This window comes from Urocampus carinirostris, chromosome 8, assembly GCF_059441175.1.
Source record: "Urocampus carinirostris isolate Australia breed hairy pipefish chromosome 8, RoL_Ucar_1.0, whole genome shotgun sequence".
In the NCBI taxonomy this organism is placed as follows: domain Eukaryota; kingdom Metazoa; phylum Chordata; class Actinopteri; order Syngnathiformes; family Syngnathidae; genus Urocampus; species Urocampus carinirostris.
Window position 1 is genome coordinate 42,103,674 of NC_142356.1, and position 13,050 is coordinate 42,116,723.

Sequence of the window (13,050 nt, forward strand, 5' to 3'; positions counted from 1 at the left end):
AAATCGGAGTTCGAACACCCGTACGCTAGGGTGCGATGCTGAGCGGCGTACGGGTGTTTTAGCCCCTAATTACGCCTCCGAAGAAGGTCACTGCACGCAGGACAGGTGAAAAAAAAAACAAGTTGTTTGTCCAACTATTGCCTTTAAGAAAGACATAATAGCTAAATATGAAAGAGGTGTATGAATTTCAGATCTTGCTAGTGAATACAGCATGGCTAAATCCACTGTCAGTACGATAGTAAAGAATAAGGAGGCTGTGAAATCGAGTGATGCGGCTAAGGAAGTTAGCGCCATAAGCAAGCAACTCCCGCAAGTTTTGGAAGAGGTTGAAAAACTTTTGATGATTTTTCTCTCCCCACCGTCCACCACAAAGGTAAGAAATCCTATTCATAATCCTTTTTAAAAAAAAATTGTACATGTTCATGTTAGTGTAATCTTTTGTACAGAAGATTACGCTAACGCGAACGTACGATTAGCCTGGGTTAGCTTCATGTTTACGTTCTTGCTAAATATTCAGGGTGTTGGAACGGACTAAAGTGATTTACATTACTTTTAATGGGAAAAACGATTTTCGGTGATCGACCAAATCGGTTTTCGAACAGGGTTGTGGAACGGATTATGGTCGAGAACCGAGGTTCCACTGTATTTGGATTGGCCAATTAAATTTCCTCGTGAGCAAACCCGGAAGTGCGACGCCGTGTTTCCCTTCTGCAGAAAGTGGAGCCTTCAACGGGTACTGTTGGCGTCCGGTTCCGAAATTAAGGTAAACTTTTTAAATTACATTTTATAGATTAGACGTTGCCGTGATGATGTAAATAACCAGCACACACCGATGATTTTAATCTTGTTATCGACATGCTCATTGTTTATATCCTGCTGTGCTTTTTCGAGCACGTGGGCACAACTTTCAGCACAGATGCTAGCCAGATTAGACGATAATACATTAAAAGAGTTGTTTTTTTGTTTACTTTTATGACAGGGAAATGGTCATTGCTGTCTTATATTGTCCCCCCCACCCTCACTAAAAGTAGCCTAAAAAGAGACGATTGGCATAACACTGCGCCTGCCGGCTAGTTAGCATTTTGCTAGCCAAGGCGGCTCCCAAATATATATATATATATATATATATATATATATGTGTACATATCACATCTCATTAGCTGCACCGCTTATCCTCAGTAGGGTCGTGGGGGTGCTGGAGCCCATCCCAGCAATCATCGGGCAGTGGGCAGGGGATATACTTATGTATACATTTATATATATATATATATATATATCTTCAACATATAATTATAATATGTTCTGTCAACCATTTTATTTATTTTGAGGATGCGTGCGTGTATTTAATGTTTGTTGTTGTACTGTAAGTACTTATGTTCTTACGTCAAATTGTATTTAGTGACGACGATATACAATACGTCAACACTTTAAATGAAGGGCAAGCTAAAAGTGTTGGCGTAGCATGAGTATACTGACCGTCCATCCATTATCTGCGCAGCTTATCCTCAGCAGGGTCGCGGCGGTGCTGGAGCCCATCTTCGGGCAGTGGGCAGGGGAAACCCTGAGCTGGTTGCCAGCCAGCTGCACTGCACACAAGGACAGACAATTCGCTCGCTCATTCACACCTAGGGACAATTTCGACCGGCCAATTAACCTGACATGCATGTTTTTGTGGGAAGAAACCGGAGTGCCCGGAGGAAACCCACGCAAGCACGAAGAAACATGCATACTCCGCACAGGAAGGTTGGTAGCTGGATTTGAACCCATGACCTAAGAACTGTGCCGCACACGCGCTAACCGCAGTGCTGCCCTATATATATATATAGAATTGTCTTGATTTCGATTGATAACAACATAGTGTACATTGAATGAGATAAGACGTGGGAACCTGGAATAAACTTGTAGTAAAATAATTTAAAGAGAAAAATAAGATTTTAGGGAGCATTAGGATAGATGGAAAATATTTACAAGGTAGTGCCTGAGACTCCTTATGATTAAGGGCTATAAAAATAAACGTGACTTGACTAGACCGGCTTAAGTTGTAAGTCCGTCAGAAAGATACTGCAAAGACATCAACAACATTGTCCAAAACTAAGAGTTGAAAATGTATTTTTCTAAAAATATTGTTTTCACATTGTTTTGTGCTTGGTTGGGGTGGTAATGGACCTGAAGAAAAAAACTATTTCAATAATGCAATTGGTAAAATATTTGTCTAACATCGGAAATTACAAATCTCGTAAGGCACACCTATTAACCATGGGTTACGAAAATGCTTACCCCCCCAGATTTTCCATTGCAAACAGATTAGACATGACATTCCAGGATAAACATGTAATGATGCACTTCAGATAAAAAAGTAAAATGAAAAGAATATTAGGATGCAGTGTTCCCTTTATTGCGGGTTTACATTCCAAAATCTGTTTAGAAACCTTTTTTTCTATGTACCATCAAATTTGGACTATAGAGCGCACCTGATTGTATGCCGCACCCAGTACATTTTACCTTAGAGACTAATTGTGATTAAGGGCTATACAAATAAAAATGACTTGACTTGACTACATTTTTAAAGGAAAAGAACGTTTTGTACATGCATGTGCCGCATCTGGCTATAATCCCCATGTGCCCACATTGGAATAGGAGATATTTACAAAGAAAGACAGTAAACAGAAAGTGTTTTAATAATATATGGTACCTTGATCCTATAACGCTTCGGCGGGCCGACGGACTTCTGATAAACAATTACGTGTCTGTAAGATGTCGCCAGTCACTGAAATACATCATGCAACATGTCATTACAAAGCTCAAACTCTTGGGATTCAACACATGATGACCCTTTGAAAATAAACTCATCAGTTCGAAACAAAACACCCTAAAATTATATAGCCGGCGTAACTCACCATTATGGTCCCCTGGCTTTCTTCAACTTCTTTAAATGTCCCCAGAAATAGCTTGGTTGCATCAACACAGACCATAGAATTCAGCCGCGCAATGTATTTACTCCATAACACGATAATGCCGATAGGTGAATAGTAATCCACCTAAAACAATTCTGCTTCGTTGGGCGTTGCCTCTTGTAATCTGTTCGTTTCACCACATTATTCTCATTTACTAATAAACACACTTGGTAAATTATTCTCCATATGGTAGTTACATTTATATGTTAATAAGAGAACCTTAAAGTCACATCTTAAGTGGACTGGGAGCCATTGCAAGTTGGCCAATACAGGAGTAATATGCTCAAACTTTTTGGTCCTAGTCAAAAGTCTAGCTGCCGCATTCTGAACCAGCTGCAAACTTTTAATGCTAGACATCGGGAGACCAGAAAGCAATACATTACAGTAATCAAGCCAAGAAGTGATAAACGCATGAATTAAAACCTCTGCATCTGATTGGGACAGCATCGAACGAATCTTCGCAATATTACGGAGGTGGTAGTAAGCTATTCTAGTAATATTTTTCACGTGTAACTGAAACGACAGATTAGGATCAAATATAACACCTAGATTTTTGATCGAGTCACTATGGATGATATTACATTTGTCTAGGTTCCGGGTACAACTGACGACAGTGAGCTGGACCAATACTCAACATTTCAGTTTAGTCTGGGTTAAGGCGTAAAAAATTAAGTGACATCCATCTTTGAATCTCAGTAAGGCAAGCCTCCAGATTTCTACAACTTAAATGTCCAGTTGTCTCCAGTTGCACATACAGTTGAACGTCATCTACATAGCAATGGAAACTAATATTATACTTGCGGATAATGTCACCAAGCGGGATCATATAAATACTAAAAAGAAGGGGGCCAAGTACAGAGCCTTGAGGAACACCACAGGGGACATTAGATTGTTAGAGGTCAGATAGCCATAGTTGACACATTGCATCCTGTCTGACAGGTAGGACCTAAACCACGAGAGTACATTTCTTGAGATACCAAGGCATTCCAGACGAACCACTAATATGTTGTAGTCGAAGGTATCAAAAGCAGCGCTGAGATCCAGCAGCAGTAACATTGATGAGGCACCAGAATCTATTGCTAAAAGGAGATCATTGGTTACTTTAGTCAGGGCTGTCTCAGTAGAGTGATTTGCCCTAAATGCTGACTGCACAGTTTCAAAGAGGTTATTTTATGACATGAAGTCATTTAGCTGCTGTGCAATGACCTTTTCAAGTAATTTTGCAAAAAATGGCAGATTTGACACTGGCCTATAATTACCTAGGCTTTCTGGGTCAAGGTTAGGTCGCTTAAGCGTGGGTTTAATGACGGCAGACTTGAAGGCTACAGGAACAATACCCGGGGATAGCGATTTAAAACCGATGGTCCTCGAGCAGGCGAGTAGTTTGTTTGGCCCTACTGACCATCTGTGTTAGATTATCAAGGGACAAATCATTGAAACTGGAGAATGTTTCTGAACAACCGCCGACACGGTCCTTACCTAACACCCCCACATCTTTGAGATAGGAGGAGGTTACAGAGCGTTCTTTTAAAATGTCATTCCTGATTAGTTGAATCTTCTTATTAAAAAATTCCATAATGTCGTTAGCAGAATAAGTACAACTATTTGGGTTAAGTTGTTGTCTGGTAAGTTTCGCCACTGTGTCAAACAAAAATTTCGGATTATTCTTATGTTTGACAATAATCTTAGAGAAAAACGATGCTTTAGCTGAGGCAAGAGCTACTTTATATTTCAGCAAGCTGTCACACCAGGCCAGTCGGAAGACCTCCAGCTTAGTAGTGCGCCATTTTCGTTCAAGTTTTCTGCAACCTTGTTTAAGTAACCTGGTTTCTTCAGTAAACCAAGGTGTATTTTACTTAGGTCGAATTTCATGCCTTAGGTGCGCCACAGAATCAAGAACATTAACCAAAGCAGTATTGAAGTTGTTTGTAAGTGAGTCAACAGACCCAGTGTACGAAGGGAAGGCTGCAGTTACCGTAGGTAATAGTTCTTTTAAAGCTAATGCCGTTGTAGGGCGGATATTGCGACTGCTAAAGCCTAAATTTTCCTCATCACAGTAAACATAAAACAGCACCTCACACTTAACGAGATAGTGATCAGAGATGGCAGTAGGATACGGTAACACTGTAATGTTTGAGGCTACTGCGCCATGGGTCAGAATGAGATATAGAGTGTTCCAATCTTTATGAGTGGGCACATCAACTATTTGATTAAAACCAAATGTGTCAATCAGTGACTTAAATGCAATCACAAGTGAATTTGATGGGGAGTTTATGTGAACATTAAAATCACCAATAATTACAACATTGTCTGCATAAGTTACTAAGTCTGTTGACAGTTCCGAAAATTCATCCCAAAAATTTAGTATGGTCCAGGTGGGCGATACACAACAACTAAATAAATTGGTGTTGACATTAAGGACCTCAAAACAAGTGCTCTTATATCGGAAGTTGAAATTTACTCCTAATACCCCTACTGGTTTTAAAACGTTTGAAGCAACACCTCCACCTTTTTTGCATGGTCGTGCCAAGTGCGAACTCACAAAGTTAGGGGGAGGAGCCTCATTTAACACTACAAACTCATTTGGTTTTAACCAGGTCTCACAAAGGCCAATAAGGTTAAGATTGTGTTAATTAAAAAGGTCATTGACAAGTTAAGCTTTGGAGGCTAGTGATCTAATAGTCAGAAGGCCAAGCTTCAGCACTGTGGACTGAGCTGAAACCTTTCGCGAGTTTTGAACCTTAGAATAGAATATACCTTTATTGTCATTGTTACAAATGGGCTAACATATTGTGACAACGAAATTGGGCATGACACTCCAGTTTTACACATTCATAGTGAGGTATGAGCAAGAAGATAAAGGAACAGAGAAGATAATGTTATAAGACAAGGGGGATAAGGCTATAGTTATAATTTACATGGTATTTACACAAGAAATGTCGGCATGTGGGATGTTACATACAGGGTTGTCGTGATAACGTTGGTATCGTAACGGTTGTGCAATATTGCATTTAGTGCAAAGTCATCATAGTGCAAAAATAGTCAGCATGAAACAGGAAATGGTCAGACATTGTGCAATTTGAGCATTAAACGTAGTGCAGTCGACATGTGCAAGAACAAGACATGAGTAACATTATATTCGTATGAGGTAGTGTTGGCACGAGTTTTAAGTTTTTTTTTTGTTTTGTTTTTTTTGTTTTTTTTTTCTGTGCGGTGTCTGTTTGAGCAGTGAACAAACATAGTGCAGACAGCATGTACGTGAGTACCATTTTACATACGTGTGAGGTAGTTTTTTGCAACAGTTTTCAGTTTTTTGTGCGCCCACAGTCGGTGAAACTCGGTACCCACGTCTCTCCCACCCTAACACTGAACACTGGCTCCCCCCAAGGTTGTGCACTGAGCCCCATGCTTTTCACCCTCTACAGCTCCGACTGCTCACCGACCCACCCCACAAACACTATCATTAAGTTCGCTGACGATACCACCTTGATCGGCCTCATCTCTGAAGGGGACGAGGCGGCATACAGGGATGAGGTTGAGTCACTTTCAACGTGGTGTTCGGAAAACCACCTCATATTGAACACCACAAAAACAAAAGAACTGATTCTGGATTTCAGAAGGAATGGCAGGAATCCAGCACCACTCATCATAAAAGGGGACTGTGTAGAGAGATGGCAACCTTAGTGGTAACCTCCACAGGATTATACTGCCAGTCCCGGGTCTTGTTCCTTGCATGACGAGCCGACGTGAATAACTACCAGCTCGGTAGCCTAGATGGTAGGGCGCCCGCTTTGAGACTGGGAGGTCGCTGGTTCGAGCCTCGGCCGAGTAATACCTAAGACTTACAACATTGGTACTCATTGCCTCCCTGCTTGGCGCTCAGCATTAAGGGGTGGAATGGGGGGTTTGCTCACCTAATGACTAAAATGGTTGGCCCTGTTTGGCTGCGGCTGCATCGGCTCGCTACAGTTTAACTGTACGGGTCAGGTGTATCGACATTTCGTTCTGTGTACATTGTTACAAAGAATGACAATACAAGTAAATTATTATATTATTATTATATCGGTGTAGCTAGCCCTGTCCTGGCATCGAGATTTGCATGTCAGCGCCCTCAAATTAGCCTCAATGTCGGGTGCTCTAGCCCCAGAAATACACATAACCGTGGCTGGGGTGCTAAGCTTTATGTTACGGGTGATAGAGTCACCTATAACTGGGGTGCGGGAGCCAGTAGACCGGGGTGGAGTGGGACTAGCTAGGGGGCTGAACTTGTTATGTGTCTGAATTGGCTCACCGCAATTAGCATGCAGTTTAGGGCTAGTGCTAACCGGACTAGCAGGTTCGCTACAACCCACGCTAGCAGTGGTGTCCGCGGCACCTAACATTTTCCTTTTCAACTGCTCTAGCTCACGGACACGTCCCTCTAAAAGGGTTACTTGCCTACGGAAGCGGGAGCAACCTTTACAACAACCCATACTCACTTGTGAACGTCTTAGCAGCCGTGGGAGGGGATGCCCTTCGACAGCAATCGGCAGCAGCGCGACTGTAAAACAATTGTGCGCGGCACTTACCTTGCGCAAATCGTCCGAGATACTTACCTGAAACTTTTCAACTGTTCGAGATAAAAAGTCTCAGTCCAGAATTCTGCTATAGTAAGAATCTGAATCAATCTCTTAGTTGCGACGACGTGAGCAACACAAAAAACTCCCGCCACTCGATAACCCGTAAACATTTATTGTACAAATAGTAGTTAGCGGGGAGACTAGTTAGTCGATCAGAATGCAGAACACGATGCAAGAGTAATCGGCATTATAGGAGAGATTACTTTATTACTTAGGTTTAGGAAGATTTATCTGATGCTTTTGTAGGGTCTATTGATGGCTCCAAGTATAATTTACTTGCTAAATTAAATTATTGTCCTGCTGTCACATCCATCCATTTTCTGTACTGCATATCTTGACTAGGGTCGCGGGGGCTACATCATTTTGCTAATTATAAATATGATTTTTATTGTACTTTGCTGTTTTCTTCATCATATCTTAACTTAAAAACATTTTTGCAATATAATTTTCAACTGACTCATTTTAAATTCACTCACATTGAAAACGCAGTTAGTTTTAAATTGTTCACAGTTTCTGTGATCAGCTCAACTTTTTTGCTGAGTTTGGCTTGGATTTTTCTTTTCTGCCCTTCTAATCCCCATGGAGGGCTTGTGACAAGCAAGCGTGGTAATTCTGTAGCCTGTGGTCATTGTGAGAGGCCAATCATCTTAAGCCATCATGGTGTAGATACGCCGGACTAGACAGGGCAATGGGCCAGTGCCATTTTTTTCAGTCCACTGTTTCTGCATGTACATGCAAGAGATATTGTGCCCGTCTGATTTGTTCTTGGCCATCATTCGGCAGGATGTGATGACAAAAAAGGGCAAATAACCCTTCCAAAACAAGATGAAACCAATGGGAACTGGACCGTGTGCTACTTTTTGTGGTTAACAAGCCCACATGGATTTCAGAACCAAGAACAAAGTTTGTCCTGTAATTGATGTCAGCCTCTAAACCAGGGGTGGCCAACCCGGTCCTCAAGAGCCGCATGTCCTGCATGTTTTGGAGGTTTCTCAGGTGATGCAAATTTTAAGATTGTTTGCAAGCTGTGCAGGAGCTTGATAATGACCCAGGTGATTGGGATCACCTGTATTTGAACAGAGAAACTCCAAAAACATGCAGGACATGCGGCTCTTGAGGACCGGGTTGGCCACCCCTGCTCTAAACTCTTGTTCCTAAGTGCTAAAGATGATAGTTTTATCCCAGGGCCATTGAACACCGTCAGTTTACAACAGAAAGATGTGGGTGAACTTTGAAGCACCACCTGACTTGTTTTGTAGATTATGTTCATAACCTAGTTCTGTCAATTTTAATGGTATCAGTTCATAATACAGTAGACCCTCGGAATATGACATTAATTCGTTCTTTGATGGTGACCGCAAGACAAAATTGGCGTATGGTGAGGGGATAGGAATTTATAAGCTGAAGTGTTTGTAAACCCCAGTAACCCTGGTAAAAACATTTCAATTGTGCATACACCAACATTAGTAACTTAATAGTTCAGAGTAAGGCCCAATCCCATTTCTCTCACTCGGCCCTGAGAACCCTCCAGTGAGGTCCCTCGATAGAGGAGTGCCCTCCGCGGGTGGAGTGCAAAGTGGAGATGGTTTGGACAAGACTTGCAAGGTTCCACCCCTGTCCAGGAGATGGCGGTAATATTAATTGGCTGTAGACCTTAGTGACGAAAAGGCCTACGTCACATGTAAACAACTCGAGTCTCAACCTGTAGTGTGTCAGCTGGAGAGTTCGTGCAACGCTAAAAATGCCCGCTACAGCTGTGTTATTACCGATTGCCTGAAAGCTCATCATCTTTTCCGTGTCTCCAATCAACGGAGGAGAAATGTGCTATACTGAAGACAGCTTCGGCGCTATGTAGTGCTGATTCATCTTTACAAGGTACGTACACTCATTAAAAAAAATGACCCGTTCGGTCAAATACAGTAAGAGTTAACATACAATGCACGTTCACATAATACCCTATGTTTGTGTAGACATAAATGGCAATCTACTTATTGGTATCTTAATGCCATTTTATGACATATAGTAGGGGTCTTGAATGTGTGACATGACGAAAAGTAAACAAACACAAGAACAGTCCACCTGACCCTTAAGCTGACATAATATCGTCACCAAACTTCCCTGTACGACCCAAAAACCTTAGTTCATAAGGAATTTAATTCAAAAGAGTTGTCATTGGATATAAAAAAGGTCATTTCAACATTTTTTCATGATGCTTACATAATAATAATAATAATAATTTCCTTGTATTGTCATTCTGTGTAACAATGTACACAGAACGAAATGTCGATTGCACCTGACCCGTTGTAGCGAGCCGATGCAGCCGCAGCCAACAGAGGGCGCCGCCGACCACTTTTTAAGTCTTAGGAATGACTCGGCCGGGGCGCGAACCCGAACCTCCCAGTCTCAAAGCGGGCGCCTTACCATCTAGGCTACTGAGCTGGTACATCACAGTTAAAGCGGTCTTTTTCTTTTCTATGCCCACATTTATGTCTAAATTGTTTGTTATCTATTGTGTTCCAGAGTGGCTGTCCCATAAGCGTGGACAGGTTGGACAGGAATGTTCCCATCCTGTGCTTATGGTTGGATGTGGAGTCAGAACTCATTCAGGACTTAAGGTTGAGCAAGAAGGTTATGTGGGCCCTGCGGGAGCTGCTAAAGAGGGAACAGGGCCGTGGCTGGAGGTCCTGATCTACGTGTACTGGCTGGCCCACGCTCTGTCCTACCGTGTGGTGTCACGGGTCTTCAGGGTTCCCAGGTCCACCGTACAAAGAATTGTCCACAGTTAATATGGAATAAATTGCCCAAAAGCCATATTTTAGGCTCTTTAAGTCAGACCCACATTTGCATTATGTGCTTTTCTGCATTACTATTCAATAAACATCTTCATTTTGAGTAACACCTTGGTGGTTTATTTCATAATGATGTGAGATACTGTGTGTGAACTATGTGACTGTTGGACAGAAAACAACTACAAATCACTCCAGCTTAAATAATAGTTTACTTTCAGAAAAACAAACTCACATTGGGCCAAAATACATAATAGTAAATAAATAATGTGTCACAAATTTTAACAAAAATATACCAATACTTCCATGAAGCTGGGAAACACAAACTGGAACTTCATTGAGTTCTTAATAAAAAAAAATATTTTCCTTTTATAAAACAAAGGGAAACATTGCAGAGATGTCACTGTTCTGGAAATTTGTCCACGAGCTTCCCAAAAAGGACAGGAACCGCTCAGTTTTGGCCACAGTTTCTTCGAGCCTTTTCCTCACTCCGGCAGACTCCACTTTCAAAAAGTCAAGGAGTGTATTGTGCTTCCTTTTTTTTCTGGGTGATTTGGGGTTTGGCGCCGGATTAGAAGGTGCCAACGACGTGCCCGGTGGTGTGGATGGCGTGGTAGCTGTGATGGTGACCAGCTCTTCCACGGGACGTTCTACAGTGGCCTTTAGGTTGGGTGGAAAAAACAAGAATTACTTAATGCTGATGTATTATACAAAAACAACTTTGTATAGGGTGCTCAACAAGTTGATGTGAGACAGGAAATTATAGGATGTGTTCTGGATAAGTATTTGATAGTGAATAGATACACAAAATTGACATGTTATTCTTATGGCTGTATGAGCCTTCTATTGGCCAGCATCACATATGCTTTAGAATTGTCTCCACATTTGGACAACATTTTGAGAAGGTAATTAGTTTACTTAATATGTGTTTACAGAGAAGGCAGTGGACTATGTGATAGTAGTTTGTTTCAACTGTATTTCCACGTGAAATTCGGAGACATTACTCATAATGCATGATGAAAACTAATGCATTCTGATCTCACATGAAAGAATCATATTGTAAATAAAACACGACACCCGAAATTGTGTGCAGTAAACAAGCGCTTATGTCCAGAACGGTATTCTGACTATGCTCCTTTAGCGACTGGCCATGTACAGTAGATGTAAAAGGACGACTCGTTTAAGATAAAAACAGGCATGGGCTGAACCGTGATTTTCTGCACAGTTATCCTACTTTACAGTTTGTAGCGTGGAGATTTTTTTGCCAGCTCCCTTGGTAGATTAGTGCACTTCGTAAAGTAGCGATTTTGCAATGTTCGTGTTTTAACGCGAAAATACGATTTTCTATTGCATTTACGTCTAACTAAGATATCTCAATACATTTTGTTGCAAATACATGCGTGGTTGTGGAAAACTACTTACATTTGTGCGGTTCCTTTTCGGGCATGTTTGTTGATATTGAGAATTCGCAAAGCCTTCTGGGTAGTCACTTCGCTGCCAAGTGAGGTCGAGAGCCCCCTCGGTCTTGAAGTGGCTACGACATGGTTTGAGGGCACTTCTGCCTCGGTCTTGAGAGTATCGGGACACACCCCATTTTCACGTGAACGCGCAAACCGAGTGACTAGGGCACATAGCGAGTGAAAGTGCGAAGAATGGGACTCAGCCTAAGTCTTGCTCATGTGAGGTACATTGTAAAGAGGTTTAGGAGGTCTTCAATGGCTTGAGTCTATTTTCCGTTTGAGGTGTCCATTAAACATTTTAAAATAATGTATTTTCTTTATTAAGTATATATTAAGCCCTTAACGTTCCTGTAAAATTTGCCCCAAATCCCAAATTAAAATGCACCAAAAATAAATAGAATGCTGTTCTTGAACCATTTAAGATTATGGACGGCTTTGGTCTCTTTTTATAGGTCTCGTTTGGTCCCAAACTTAAAGAAAAATCACTGCAACTGCTACTAAAATTGACTAATATGAGTTTGATTACACAGAAATAGAAGAATTTTCTTTTTGCCATTTTTTTCTTGCAATTAAATGCCTGCAGACGAGTGAAGGATGGGCGTCTTAACTGGAAAACAAGTGACACAATGGCTTGAAGTCTTGCTGGGTTCCTTGTCAAATATGATCACAATCTAAAAAACTAAACATTGCATTTTACACATTTTTAGTAGGTTTTGGCATTTCCAAAAGTGGTCATTTGAAGACGACCAATTGTCAACATCAAATCTTTGCAAATTTGTATTTTACTTTGGCCAATTTTTTTTATACATTGTGAAAGAGTTCTAAACATTTGATTTGGAGACGACCAATTTTTAACACTCAAATCTTTGCAAATTTGCATTTTACTTGTAAAATACAAATTTGTTGTAATTTATTGTAAACATTTGAATTCCCTTTTCAGAAGTCAATCAAGGATTGTGCACACTTGCGCATAAGAATGGCTCATAAAATGGTGTATAAAAATGTATCACGATTGGTATTACGCCCACTTATTTCCGAGTCTAATTTGATTACAATAGGAAAATCTTCATATCGGTTTACTCAGAATTTCATTGGCTAACCAATGTGTCAATCATCATTTGAGTCGGTCACTATTTGCTAAAGTTATCCGGAGTTTTTCTTAGGAACCATAGCTAGTAAACAGTACAAAAACATGGTATTGTGTGACACTAAACTGCAAGGTCTTTACAAA

General features: G+C 41.0%; 1 protein-coding gene and 1 long non-coding RNA gene across 2 annotated transcripts in view; one reads left to right on the top strand and one right to left on the bottom strand.

Moving 5' to 3' along the window:
* Positions 1-686: 686 nt before the first annotated feature.
* Positions 687-13,050, top strand: part of zcchc7 (zinc finger, CCHC domain containing 7) — a 103,120-nt gene continuing 90,756 nt past the window's right edge. The window contains exon 1 of the mRNA XM_088342750.1: positions 687-763. The gene's annotated coding sequence lies outside the window, so the exon portion shown is untranslated. The remainder of the gene's footprint in view (positions 764-13,050) is intronic.
* Positions 10,553-12,034, bottom strand: LOC148361928 (uncharacterized). Its single transcript, XR_015851167.1, has 2 exons — positions 11,782-12,034; positions 10,553-11,019 (listed from the first exon to the last, which is right to left on the bottom strand). It is a non-coding gene; the product is annotated as an uncharacterized LOC148361928 (long non-coding RNA).